At 32.3% G+C, this 14,598-nt stretch overlaps 1 protein-coding gene and 1 long non-coding RNA gene across 6 annotated transcripts in view; both read left to right on the forward strand.

The window, feature by feature from the left end:
- LOC141455397 (limbic system-associated membrane protein-like) overlaps positions 1-14,598 on the forward strand; it is a 482,699-nt gene that overhangs the window by 388,272 nt on the left and 79,829 nt on the right. The window lies entirely within an intron of this gene.
- On the forward strand, positions 435-5,507 carry LOC141455670 (uncharacterized). The gene is made up of 2 exons (XR_012459391.1): positions 435-5,012; positions 5,102-5,507. It is a non-coding gene; the product is annotated as an uncharacterized lncRNA (long non-coding RNA).

Genomic DNA, 14,598 nt, shown 5'->3' on the forward strand with positions numbered 1-14,598 from the left:
TTATTTTATTATTTATAATGTAAATTTTATATTTTTGAATATAGTTCTTAAATTAATTAATTATTAAATTACACGTTTGCAAAAAATCGTACTGGATTTGATGATTTTGATCAGTTATATTCTTATGGTAGGTGAATTCCTTTCATAATGCCGACGCTGTTTTGAGGCCTACTTTTTTGCAATTAAACACAGATTTCTGCATCAATTTTTAACATAACCCCAATTATTGTATACCGTTCGAAAGGTGATCGTATGTAGATGTTTTTCCTGAATAGTGCACGGTTTTTTCATATAAAACGTTTTTGAGAAAAATGAAGTCAAAGTTTTTGGAAAAAATTAGAAACTTGCTATTTCCTATGTTTGGGCCACAAAGTAAAATACTTAATTTTTTTTTTTTTTTTTTTTTTTTTTTTTTTTTTTTGCGCATCGACTGCCTTGGCCATTAGCGCCTAAAATACTTAATATTATTATTTTGGAATACAAATTAGCTTATTTAAAAGGAAATTTAACCTTCTTTGTAATGAGCTTATTAAAATAGCTGTAGCTTTAATAGTTTGAGAAATATAGGCAACCTTTTGCTAAAAAGTAGTAACACCTTGAAAAAACATAAAATTAAAAATATCTACAAAACGGAGCCGAATCGAGCCATAGTTTATATGGAATTTTTTTGTTGCAAATGTAGCCCAGAATCGCCTCCCGAAGTTACCGTAGTCTTATGCTGAACACCCTGTATATCATTAATAGATACCTTGGCTATTTTACTCATTTTCTATTAGCACACACAGCGTAAATAACCACGTTAAAAAAAAATCTTCCAATTTTATGAGTTCTAAGAGAAGAAAGAGATTGTGAAAAAGTTTACTGGTACCAAGAAAATTTTATGACATTATTCAGCAAGGGTAGTAGTTCGAGACGGTAACGTAAGTGAAGTCAAAATCTTTACACCATACTGAGTAATCTAACCCTGACGATGGATGTAAATCCTAAACCATTCAGGGATACAATAAACATGCGAGCTACGACATATAAAAAGCAAACAATAAGTCTTATTTTGGTTTTTGAAAACAATTTAGTAAAATAGCCGATAAGATCGGACGTACAATTGAATCTTTTGGTTTTGTTATTTCAAATCTGCTTCAACACTTTTCAAGGAGATACTCTTTTTATAAAAAGGGGCTTTTGCGCGATCCTATTAGGTTACGGTGAAAGAAACACTTGTCCACCTTATGACGGATTGTTTAGGGTTTAAAGAGGTTAGATGATTTATGACAGGGGTGTGAAACTTAATTAAACCAAAGGCCACTTGGTGCAACAGGCAAGATTCACGCGAGTCACATTTACAAATTTTTCCTTAGTTTTCCGTTATCTGGATTCTCAGAGACTGAGAACAGACAATCTGAATTATGGCAGATAGATGTTTATCAGTCAATCTTGATCTGTATCCCGTTTTATTTAATTTCATAGACGGAAATATTGTAGTTGCTCACACAAGGACGTACACCAGAAATAACACAAATTTGTACAGCAAACATTTTTGGATATTTCTCACCTAAATAAGAGTAAAGTAAAGTAATTGCCTATTTTTTCAGGCCGGCTTTACGTTCAACTACCTTTTAGGTGTCGTGGACGGAAGTTCCTAGCAAACATACTTTACTGTAAATTTCTTTTATTAACCATTAAATAAAATCCAAGGCCTAAGACCGGGAATCGAACTCTGTACCACAATACATATTAGCTTTACAGGTCTCGCCTCTAACCGCTCGGCTACTGTGGCGCTTTAAATAAGAATATATTTTGGGAAATTACTACTTAGACTTTCAAAACCGGATCATTCTGGAATTCCACTGATGCTGGCAGACATATGGCTTCCAAACGACTCTGGAACTAAGTCAGCGCGTTTATACTATTCAGTAGTTAACGGAAACTGGGATTTGTGAGTACGATATTACTTCGATCCTCCCCTAAGCGCTATTTCCTGCATACAAACTTTTTTCTATTTTCATTTTATTTCAGTACATCGTAGACCACAAGAAATTACCTCGGGGGCCGCATGGAACCCCCAGGCCTCCAGTTTGACACCCCTGATTTAGGATCTTTGATCGGAATATGTTGGTGGTGGAGGAGCATAGACTGTTTACCCTTAAGGTTGTTGCTGGACACGTACGGAATACTATGAACCCAGTCAGAGTCTTCACAATTTTGGGGTTACTATATAGGCTCAGATTAGCTTTGGGTGTCTTAGAGTAACTCTTTAGACTTGGTCTGTTGCTATTATTTAACTTTGGGGTTACTATACAGGCTCAGATTAGCTTTGGGTGGCTTACGGTAACTCTTTAGACTTGGGTTGTTGGTGCATCTCCTAGATTATTGAATTAGTTTCGCCCTAATTCTGTTGGGCATATTGCTTAAATTATTGTGAACGATACGAGAGTAATAGTTTTTCCTTAAAAACAATAGAGTTGTGTTAATCCTGCTGCAGCGATTGATTTATGTCCAGCTAGTTTTTATTCTCACAATGGGAATCATTGCGCTTACATTAGAATCGTGTCCATTTACAATGGTTTGTTACAATGAACTGAGATTGTTATGAACTGGAGAGAGTATAAAATAAAAATAGAACGGTTACACGATTATTCCATTCCAACACCCATGTTCTACCTAATGTAACTCCACTTAAGAGTTAACTTATCGAACACATTACCGATACGATACTTTTTATTTATAGACACTTTTTTTTTTAGGTTATTCAGCAGTATTAAGGGTTTCAATTTAATAATAGTTAATTGTATTTATTTTAGAAAATGGCGATTAAGATATTGTTGAAACCTCTTCTCTATTGATGTTTCACCGCAGATCAAACATAAAAAATTCTTTATCGGTTTATTGTTAAACTGTTATCTACTTTTGTTTTCTTTCTGGGGTTTTTGAAGTACCTGTACGCAATTTTGAAAGCTTGCTTTATTTTCTTATTTACAATTTCTTAAAAACGAAATCCTTTGCATTTAATAGATTGGCTAGTAGGCTAAAATTCGTATTGTATTATCAAAGATAGCATTCTTAGCGTTTATTTAAAAACAAAAACACTTTCGTTGCCAAAGAAAACAGAGATGTACTTATTAAAACATGAATATAACAATTAACAACTTTTCTGTAATTATTTGACTTTAAGCGACTGTTCGTAGTTTTAATTAAGAGAAGTTGGATAGTTTTCGTTTGGTAGGTGCTTCGAATAATGGGGTTGAATGTGTGTCGTATATCTAGGGAACACTTGAAATAACTCCGACCGCAGTTTCCTGCACTTACACATGCAGAAAATTGCAAACTACCTGAGTGTACACTCCGTTTTTAATGGAAACCTTTACACTAGTATTAGATTACTGTCACAATTATTACTCCATAATCAACTGCATTAAAACCTGACCTTGTTTAAATTCTACAAACTTCCAAAGTTCCAACATATTTCGAAAGCCATGGAGATCAGGTCACATTTAATATATTTAAAAACGTTTTATGAACACTAGTGATTTCCTGAAAGTAAAGAAATTTAAGTACAAAAATTTCATTTTGAGTACATTAACAAACGTTTCTTGGTTAAAATTCATGTTCTACTGCATAAGCATGATCAAGTAACAAAACTTTTATGCTGTTCAAATTTCTTGCTCAAGTTTTCAACATTTAAATCTAAACACATTAAATCCTCGCAAAGAGGATAATTTTCATTACCATTTCTATGATTTGGCGGAATCTTGGGTAGGATAAATTGTACCAGTATTTTTCTATTATTTGAAATACTATTAAAAGTTGCAGTAAAGAAATGCAATCTTCATAATGAATGCAGTATTATTTAGTTTAATATTTCAGTTTCATAGTTTTATAGGTTTTTAATTTTTTAGTTTATTATGCTAAATCATCCTCTTAGACAATTAAAACACCAGTGCTACGTTGCCCTCGTGAATTTCACTCTTCTGAAGAGTTTAGGTTAATCAAAGAGTTTAGAAGAGCTAGTTAATCAAAGAAATTAGAGAGTGTTGCCCTGGTAACTTCTCCCCTCAGTTAGACTGTGTTATAGTATAACTACGGAAAAAAAGAATACATATTTTATATTTTAATTAAAATTAATAACAAATTTAATTATTTATTAAAAACACATTTTGATTCATATTAATTACTTCATTATTTATCGTGTATGCTTTTATTTGACAGTTATTCTATAGTAAATACTAACTAAATGTTTATCTGCGATTGTAATGGAGCCCATGAACTTAGATAAATAGTTATTTATTTAACAAGTGTGGAAAGTAGTACTTTTCCTCACGCGAGGTAGGGTTTGCACGCACGAGCGAGCGAAGCGATGCGAGTGCAAGTGCAAATTGCCGAGTGTGAGGAAAATACTTTACACTAGAGTTAAATATTATATTTTTTCTGCAACCATTAGATTTATTAACTAAAAAAATTAAAAATTTCATTTTTACAGTCTACAAAAAGTAATTTATTTATTATAAATATTTATTGTTATATTACAATTATTGGCATTAGTAATAAAAGGTTGGTTTGAAGACTTATTTAATGTAAGATTTGAATTTGAACTGGTGGAAGTACTAGGGAGTGACTGATTAGCTGAGAAGTGGGGTTGCCCTTGTAGAATCAGCTGTGCAGTGTTCTGTTTGGCGGCCATGGATCTTTCTATATAACCTTCTGCTACTGTTGAACTTTTCCAACCTCCATGTTTTTTAACTTGTATCAAGTCGCCTCCTTCGTTGGCTAACAGTGATGCTGAAGTTCGACGGAAAGCATGTCCAGTGTATCTTTGAAAATTGTCTTTTTTTAAATATTTTGCTATTCTTGATGGAATTTTAGAAATGGTATTTATACCTACTGGCTGTATATTACATTTACCATGGTTGTACCCAACAAGTAGCCGAGGATGTTTAGTGTGCTTGGGTCTGAGGTTAATATATTGTTGAAAGATCTGTTTAAAATTATAGAGACCTACTTCATTTGAAATAAAGAAGGTACGTTGTACGTTATTTTTTGTGTTAGGAATATTTATTGTTATAAAGTCTTCTAAAAATTTAATTTGACTGAGTTCTAATTGCACTAGCTCACAACTCCTACAAGCCCCAGATATTCCAATAACAAAAACTACTTTCATCATTAAAAACATGTCATTTGGTGCATCATGTAAGAATTTGTTAATTTCTTCTCTAGTAAATATTTCTGATTTTTTTGGTATGTAATATTCAGATTTTCTTTTAATATAAGTTTTAAGCTTTTTATATTGACTTATGTCTAAATTATCATTAATGTTTAAGGTAGTTTTTAACATGGAATATACAGACCACAATGTAGATGAATTCAATGTTGATGAAATTTCATCAAAGTAAGCTATAAGTATATTTTCTGATGTGTTTTTAACTTTTTTGTCAGTGCACCATTTCTTAAAATTATTGTAACAACTTGTATAACGATCTTTCGATTTTTTTGGTAATAAATTACTTATTACATTTTCTGCTTTTTCTTTTATTGATGGAGGAGTGTTTTCTAAACAGGAATCACCAGAATCCATTTTAAATTTCTATAAGGTAACACTTTAACCTTTTTAACTGTTATAATTAAAAATATCTAATTATTTATTAAAGTATTATTTTTATTTCTATATTCCTTTCAATTTTTATTTTATTTTTTAATATTCGTTTTTTAATTATTTAAATAAAATAAATTTAAATAAGCTTATTAGAGTTTTACAGAAAATATTTATGTTAATAACAAAACTTCTTATATCAAGGAAGCACAATAAAGTTTTTCCACTCACTAGTGCGGAAAGTGACCCTAATGGGAATTTCCCCCCACTAGTGTGGGAAGTTGGGCATTACACAGCTGATTTTAATTGAGTAATGAGAACTTCCCTACATGGTTGCAGAAAAAAAGAATAATTTATTTTATACGGATTTTTCAGATTTATTAGGATTTAATAATGAATCGTGAATTTAAATTTATCAGTATTCATGTATTGGACTTATATATGTCGGTAAATTCAAAATAATTCAATAAGTAGAAAGCTAAAATATTTCGGCAAATGATTTCACTATATCGGTTAGTAGTTTCGTGGAAACTGAATTCCTAAGGATTTAGAGGGAACTCAAATTTGTTTGACAAGTGTTTAGTGTGCCTCTAGGTTTCTTTCTTGGGACTCTATTTTTCTTCATTCACATGAAATCGCTTAAGATCCATTGGCAGATCCATCATCGGACAGTGAGCTGTAAGAGATGCCCGTAGAAAGGAAATCTAAAGGCGGACAGCTCCGAATAGAGATCCGTAGTCTTATCTACTGAGCTATTCTCTTCCATTTATTACGTTTTGCTATATGGATTACATGGATCATACTTTTTTTTTTTTATTAATTTGGATTGGTTAATAAACTTTTACGTATATATTTTATCTAAATTCTTTTTTTTTCTTCTTTTGTTTTTACTTCAGCACATTCTGTCCTTTATTCAGCCATTCTCACGGGTTTTAAATTTTAATTTATTTATTTTTTTTATATATTATACTTTTTGTTTTAATCAAAATTCACATTTTTTTAATAATTATATTTTATTGGGTAGTATTTCCCTCATTTCAATTAATTTTGCTATTAATCTCTTCTATTTTAATTCCATGGAGTAGCCTTGTGTCCATATCATTTAGATTCCTAATTTTTGGAGTAATTTAGATCCAATTCCTAAATGGTAAGAACATATGGCTCTACTCTATGGAATTAAAGTAAAAAAACAAAATAATAATAAAATAAATTAAAAAGTGGGAAATAGAAAAAGATTGCCAATAAATAATAAATTATGTCTGAAATTGGCAATAATCTTTGTTCGCTCTAGCTTTTGAAAGATACACCAAAAAAAAGATGGACGTTACAAAGATTGGAAATATTATTGCCTAATAAAATATAAGAATTAACCTATAAAAAATGTGGATTATGGGGAAAACAAAAAATATGAACTAAAAAAGAAAAATCAACTTAATAAGATTTGAAGACGAAGCGTTCTAAAAAAATAATAATAATAAAAATAAAGAAACGGACCACAGTAAAGGTTTATTAAATAACCGAACCAAATTTTATTATGAGATTTAAAAATATATAATATATTTAAGCATAAATCGTAATTACACATTTTTTGTTCATTGGAATGTTTAACTTTATATTTAGTTCCATCAAATATTATTACAGAGTAGAACAGAAAGATCGATCCCTCCAGTGAAGTAGAAGGTTTAGTGAGATCTGGAAACTACGCAGAGTGAAGTTCAATTTTTGACAGACGATACAAAATTCATTCTATTCACTTATCTGCGAGAACGTAAATAAAATAAACTTTAGTTTGTTAACACTCAGAAACATTTTAATGTGGTAATTTCCTTCGCAGATGTTTCTTGTCAGTTATATTAGTTATACTTTATATGATTGACTAGTGTATTAACTGGAAACAAGTTTAGTGTATCTCAAAACTTCCTGTTCTAGAACGGTCTGGTAGTAAACCATATTTCTGACGGATAAAAGTGGTTGTAAAAATGCCAAAACCACACGTTCTTAGGTTTGATATGCAGTGTCACATTATTTATATATAAACACTTGAAACGAGATACTGTTTCTTGTGACTTCTTTCAGTAGCAACTTGAATTTCACTGTGAAATAATGATTTCTAGTTTTACAATTCTGTTAAATTACAATTACTGTTAAGTTACAATCCTGTTATTGCCTATTTCTGTTATTAGTTTATTTTATTTTCTCGTACTGGGAAGGAAAGTATTGCGAAAAGTGTCAAATTTTCCATTTTGAGTGTTCATTGGGAAAATATACCTTCTTTGGTCCAAAAAAAATTTCTTTTTAGAAAATGGTCTGTGTTGTGTATGTTTAAACAAAATGTCTCAAAAACTAAAAACTACTGGAAACTAGAACTTAATATTTAAATTAGGTCCTACCAGCAAACCTGATTGCAACCTAGTCTCAAAACATCTCAAATGAAAGGAGCAAGTGGTGACGGTGAACAAATCTTTCTATTCATTTCGAAGATTCTTTGGTCTTAAGCAGTCCCTTCAATTTGGTAAACATGCCCTGTTCCATTAATATATTGCATTCGAAATTCTGTTTTCATCCATCTTTATCTTTAACTGCCTAACTTGCAGGATTTTACTGTTTAATCCCAGCTCATTTCTAAATGTTCACGTTCCTTATTATCTGTTATCTGTTCGCAGCCGATGTTCTCCAGTAGTTCACTTCGGTAGACATCAACCTATTTCTTTTTGTTTTAATAAGGATCCAGATTTCGGCACTGAACTGTCAATGACGGCGCTTTGAGCTCTTTGAAATATTTTTGCTTCTGAGCATTGTTTTGAGAAAGTCTATAACTCGTTTACGTTCCATTTTGTTATAGATATTTATAGAGACAAAATTAATGTTTTGAAATTTCCTTAAGAAAAGGATCACGGGAGATAGTCTACAATCTGTAAAGAGAGAATAATATTTATACTATCTACCAATTAGTGACCTTTAGCAGAGTTGAATGTTCGGGACAGAACCTTTCAGTCAATTTTAGTTATTCACCAATTACATTATGGACTGGTTTGTTCTAGCGGACATAACTTGACTCCTATTCGATACCCGCGGATAGGTACTAAAAGTTAAGAGGAATGTAAATAATACCTAGTCAATTATTCTGTCCTCGACTATGGATGGCCATAGACACAACCTAAAAAAGTAGGCTTATCACTTTCATGAGCTGCTCGAACACACGTTCTAAATTTAAAAAGAAACCAAAATGAGCACTTTTCCTAAAAATCGTGTAAATCTCCTCTCAGTTCAATTTGTAATGGCAATTTAGATTTATTAACTTAGAGTTGAGCATTGCCCATTATTTTTCAACAAGAAAGGTGTTAACGCGAATATTACTTTGCAGTGGTGCATAAAAGTGTAACTTCCAGTTCAAATCTTGCAATCCTCAGTAAAAATAAAGTTCACAGTTTCAGTGAAATATGTGAAAATATGATTGAAGAAGCTTACCGATAATTGTTGGGACTGTGAAAACTGAAAAGAAAAAGATACTTTTGAGTTTCAACAGTAAACCATCGCCTCTCTTACCAATGTACCAGTGATGTCTGTCTGGGTAGTCCTTCTGCTAAAGATATTTTGTTCTTAACACACTTATACAAGTTTATATTTTTTTTCATCTTTAGATCTAAAGAGATAAAACTTAATTTCAAAACTGTTCAGCAACTTCTCTTACAGCGGTAAGATAAGCTTCAAAAGAAGCAAAGTTGCTTTTCAATTATCAATTATTACTTAATAAATACAAGAGTTTATATCTTTACAGGAATTAAATTATCATTTGTAAAGAGCCGGTAAAAGTAGAAAATATGGCCTCTGAAAGTTTGTGTATTACTGCATTCTAGTAAAAGTTCTGGTATAGCCACAATAGAATGTGGTAATAAATCGTATTTATTACTTTATTACTTTTGTAAGAAATACAAGGCTAGAAGAGGCTAGTTGATATTTATTGCTGGAAAGATTCTGAGTAACTGAATTTCCCACTATTACTTCTAGAAAGTTTAATAGACCTTTTTCTTCATTTTCGTTCAAGCAATTACCAAAAGGAAATAATGTTTCAAATAGATTATCCTGATAATTTATTTATTAAGCGCTTTACGTCATTTCCTACCGTCTCGGAGATCCTTTTCAAGCAATTAAAATTGTATTTTTAAATATTCTAATGGTTTACACTTGTATCGAAAATATAAGATTCCAAAAATTTATTTTCTGTTAGTTTAATTGGCTGATATTACCTTTACATTGGACGAAATTGTTTTCAAAACGTTTTTATTTGGCAATCAGTTGATGTCATAGGGTACATACGAGGGTCGTTTGAAAAGTCCATGCAAAAATAAAAACTACTTAATTTTTTGGGGTAAACCTTTTTTATTTTTCAACATAGTCTCCTTTTAGGCTTATACACTTCGTCCAACGCTGCTCTAGTTTGTTGATCCCTTCCGAATAATAGGATTTGTCCAAGTCTGAAAAATAGCCATTCGTTTCTGCAATCACCTCCTCGTTTGAATAAAATCTTTTTCCCGCCAGCCATTTCTTCATATTGGGGAACAAATAGTAGTCCGAGGGAGCCAAGTCTGGAGAATAGGGGGGATGTGAAACGAGTTGGAACCTTATTTCCATTAATTTTGCGACCACAACTGCTGAGGTGTGAGCTGGCGCGTTGTCGTGATGGAAAAGGACTTTTTTGTGGGCCAATCGTGGGCGTTTTTCTTGCAGCTCGGTTTTCAAACGGTCCAATAACGATTAATAATATGCACCTGTAATAGTTTTACCATTTTCCAGGTAGTCGATGAGGATTATTCCTTGCGAATCCTAAAAGACAGTCGCCAACATCTTTCCGGCCGAAGGAACGGTCTTCGCCTTTTTTGGCGCAGATTCCCCCTTGGTAACCCATTGTTTAGATTGTTCTTTGGTCTCAGGAGTGTAGTGATGTATCCATGTTTCATCCACAGTGACGAAACGACGCTTAAAGTCCTGCGGATTCTTCTGAAACAGCTGCAAACCGTCCTTGCAACACTTCACACGATTTCGTTTTTGGTCAAGCGTGAGCAATCGCGGCACCCTGTTCGTGTGTCTGTTCACGTCTTGTCGTTTCAGTCGAGTATGTGGGTTCCACGTGAGTCTCTTGTCAATGTACAGTCCTAAGTATTGTACTACGTCAGCTGGAGGAATCGTTAAACCGTTCAGTTGAACTGGTGGACTCGCAGATTTTCGTAAAGTAAACGAAATGTGCAATGATTTTTGCTCATTAATTTTTATTTTCCATTTTCGGAACCAGGTTTCTAGAAAATTTAAATGGATTTGAATGTTCTGACTGGCTTGTATCGGATCGTAGTGGGATGAAAGAATAGCAGTATCGTCAGCAAATGTTGAAACTGTTGTATTTTGGGATTATTGGTATTATAATTAAGTTGATTTTATACTAAATAAATCTGTAGTGTTATTTTTTTAAAAACGGTGCAGACAAAGCTGTAAAATTTGCTTTTGTTTGTTTTTGATCAGTATTTAACAAATGTGACCCATGATTGTAAAATCTTGCGCGCTCTTCTGGTTCGACTATGTTTTGACTAAGCGTCTCATTCACCTTCAATTGCCCATCATCCAAAACTGTGCTATGCTTCTCCTCGTAAATTCATCTTCGTGTTGCTGTTTTGGATAATTCGCGATAGATGTTTCAATTCAGCCGCCCATCTTGTAAAGCTTTACTACGTTTGTATGATTGTCAAAACGAAGAATTTTATGACGACAAGATATTTGAATTTATCGAGTTTAGCGAGTTTCACATGAAACGTCCAATTTTCAAAGATGTGTACGGATAACTATTCGATATATCAAAAACAAAATTTCATTGGTAGCAGTGCCAAGATGACGAGAAATTGAATTAACATCCATGGAGAGTTTAAGAGCTACTAACGAACCTCTTTTCCTATTCTAAATATTTAATTTAACTTTGTGCTTCACTGTAACCAAAACTTCAAAATACTTTATCTGGATTTTAGAAATTTTAATTAGGGTGCTTTATATTTATAGTGCAATGCATAGAAATTTCTAGATTAGCTGTACAGGGCAATAGTGGGCCACTTAATGTAAGGGTTATATTTTTGGATTATAGGTCGCGGGTATTGCTCTAAATATAAGTGCTGTTTATTTACACTACGGCAACGCCCTCCCAGCAGAGTACCCATAATCCTCTCTGCCTTAGCTTATGTAATAAAAAAACTCGCAGTATTTGTACTCAGGTTTATATGTCTTTCTTAATGGCTGAATGTGCAAGTTTAGCATCTTATTCTACAAACAAATTGCTTAATATGCTACGACTATTAGTTTTAATATTTAACATTAAGTGGGTTTTTATTTAGGATAAGTATGAACGACTCGCTAGATAAATGCCAGGAATAATATGATATTTCGCTTATTAATATTTAATGAGGAAAATTGCTGTAGAACAGGGGTCGGCAACCCGCGGTTCGCTAAATCCAAATTGTGTGACTGTTCAGCCTGTCCAAAATAAATTGTATATTTCAATTTTTTTGAAACTAATGAAAATTTCATTTACTGAAGTAAAGATATTTTTTCAAAAAGAATTTTAAATGTAATAGGTTTGAAATTGAATAGAATTATATTAAATTACAGTACGTAATATATAGGACTGCCGCCATTTTCAGTCAAATACAGGTTTAGTTATTATTTATTTGTCTATTTACTTTGCAATATGTGAAAATAAATATATAAAACAATTAAATGTTATTGAATATCATAAAATAATAATTTGTGAACACAAATGAACTACAGAGTTTATTTACTCTATCATCCTTGCGGCTCTTGGTAAGATTTATTAAAATTATTTAAGGAGAAATGGCTCTCTACTTAAAATAGGTTGCCGACCCCTGCTGTAGAATATTGTTCATAGTATTTGGTGACTCAATCATTGATTCAAATGGGGAAAAAAAGTTTAAAGCAATAGGATGAATAAATAAATGCCAGTTTCAGTCATTATAAACTTTATTATGCCGAGCTTTCGACGTAGTTGAAGATGACCTAGTCCCTAGGTCGAAAGCTCGGCATAATAAAGTTTATCATGACTGAAACTGGTTATCCTATTGAAACTATGAATCAGTCACCAAAAATAATGAATAGTAATTTACAGATAATATTATTCATAATTTTTTATTATTTTTAGCCAAGCTTTGAAGTGAATATATAAACATTCTAAACAGAAGACACACCGACCTTTGATGTTAAAAATGTAAAAAATATTATATTTGTCTACAAGTATTAGTCCTGAAGATGACCTAGTCTCTAAGTCGAAAGACTTGCAAATACAACTAGCGCAACCAGTTTAGGGAATATCGTAGGAGCCGTTTTTGAGTTAATTCTAAAAACTTGAAAAATTAATTCAGTAAAATATTCGATTTAAACTTTTTTAAGGTACTTTCTAGGAGTGTAAAAAACTAAATGTCTAATTTCAACTTTCTGCGATTATTTGTTCTTGAGTTAGTAATATAGATGTACTCGTATATACAGAGGGACAGACCAAAATTTAAAAACCACTCTTTTTTTGGACTGAAGTGTCCTTAAAAGGGACATTTCTGGTGTAATTTCAAATTAGAAAAATCTGCGTTGCAAAAGCTTTGCTTAATTAAAGAAAATTAAAAACAAAATCTACAAAAGTGTAAAACTATGGGAACTGACATTTCTAGTTATAGATTCTGTATATTCTGAAAAAGAAGTGTCTATATTAATAAGAGTTGTAAAGCGTTGATGGCCACGTGAAATGAAAATATTGCTTAATTTGAACGCTTTTTTTGAGAGAAAAAGCAGTAAAAATCTTTTCAAAAGCGGTTCATAATAATTTGTTTTCCAGAACAGAGAATGTTAAAGCTTTGAACTAGTTTGTTAGGAATGTTTAAGATACTTTTAGTTTTCGTAATTTATTGTGAGCTTATGGAATAATTTTTTCTGTATGAGAATATGAGTGATTTCTTAGTTTGTGTTGTAAAACACGTTGGTACAAAGTGAGCCCCTCGAGGCTAGAAGACCCTCTTACACTTGTATGGCTAAGAGGTAAAGTAAAAAATGGACACAATCTAGGGGTTTAGTTCACACAAGTGGTCCACTTATCTTTTAAACTTGATATATAAGTCTAGCGACCTTGGGAATCGGGCGCCTCCAAACTTCTTGTTTGTTTTTTACCATCCTTTAAAAGTTCCTTCGATGCATGTTTTAACAGTAATAGTGCGTGATCATATGATTTTACGCACTTTGCTGTTAGCCATTGGTTGACTAAGTGTTGTTTATTACTATTGCTATAGCTAATTATAGACAGATTCTGCACTAGCTCTGCTAGGTTACACTGATTGGGTGAAGTGTTTATTTACGGAGGATTTTGCTTCTTGAAATTAAGTGTTTGCATGCAGCGTTTGCATCAATAATTGTTGGATTAATTAAAAAGAATCCAACTTTTATGTCGCTTATTTTTCTAATCATTTATCAGAATAAATAATTTTTAATCACCCAGAACTCCTTCTCAATGACTTTCTTGTTAGTTTCTGTCAATCCAGTAATAGTCATTTTCACGGTGGTACTGCAGTGAGTGGAATATCAAATATAGAGATCGTATACGGTTGGAAAGGGCTTCTCAAGAACAATCGAATGGTAAAAGTCGCAAAGCCGGTGGAGTTGCCATATATCGCAACATCAATAGCTTCACTGATTGTAATACGAGGGTCGTTTGAAAAGTCCGTGCAAAAATAAAAACTACTTAATTTTTTGGGGTAAACCTTTTTTATTTTTCAACATAGTCTCCTTTTAGGCTTATACACCTCGTCCAACGCTGCTCTAGTTTGTTGATCCCTTCCGAATAATAGGATTTGTCCAAGTCTGAAAAATAGCCATTCGTTTCTGCAATCACCTCCTCGTTTGAATAAAATCTTTTTCCCGCCAGCCATTTCTTCATATTGGGGAACAAATAGTAGTCCGAGAGAGCCAAGTATGGAGAATAGGGG

This window comes from Rhodnius prolixus, unplaced genomic scaffold (genome assembly GCF_049639745.1).
Source record: "Rhodnius prolixus isolate KJV_2025 unplaced genomic scaffold, Rpr scaffold_4, whole genome shotgun sequence".
Lineage (NCBI taxonomy): Eukaryota > Metazoa > Arthropoda > Insecta > Hemiptera > Reduviidae > Rhodnius > Rhodnius prolixus.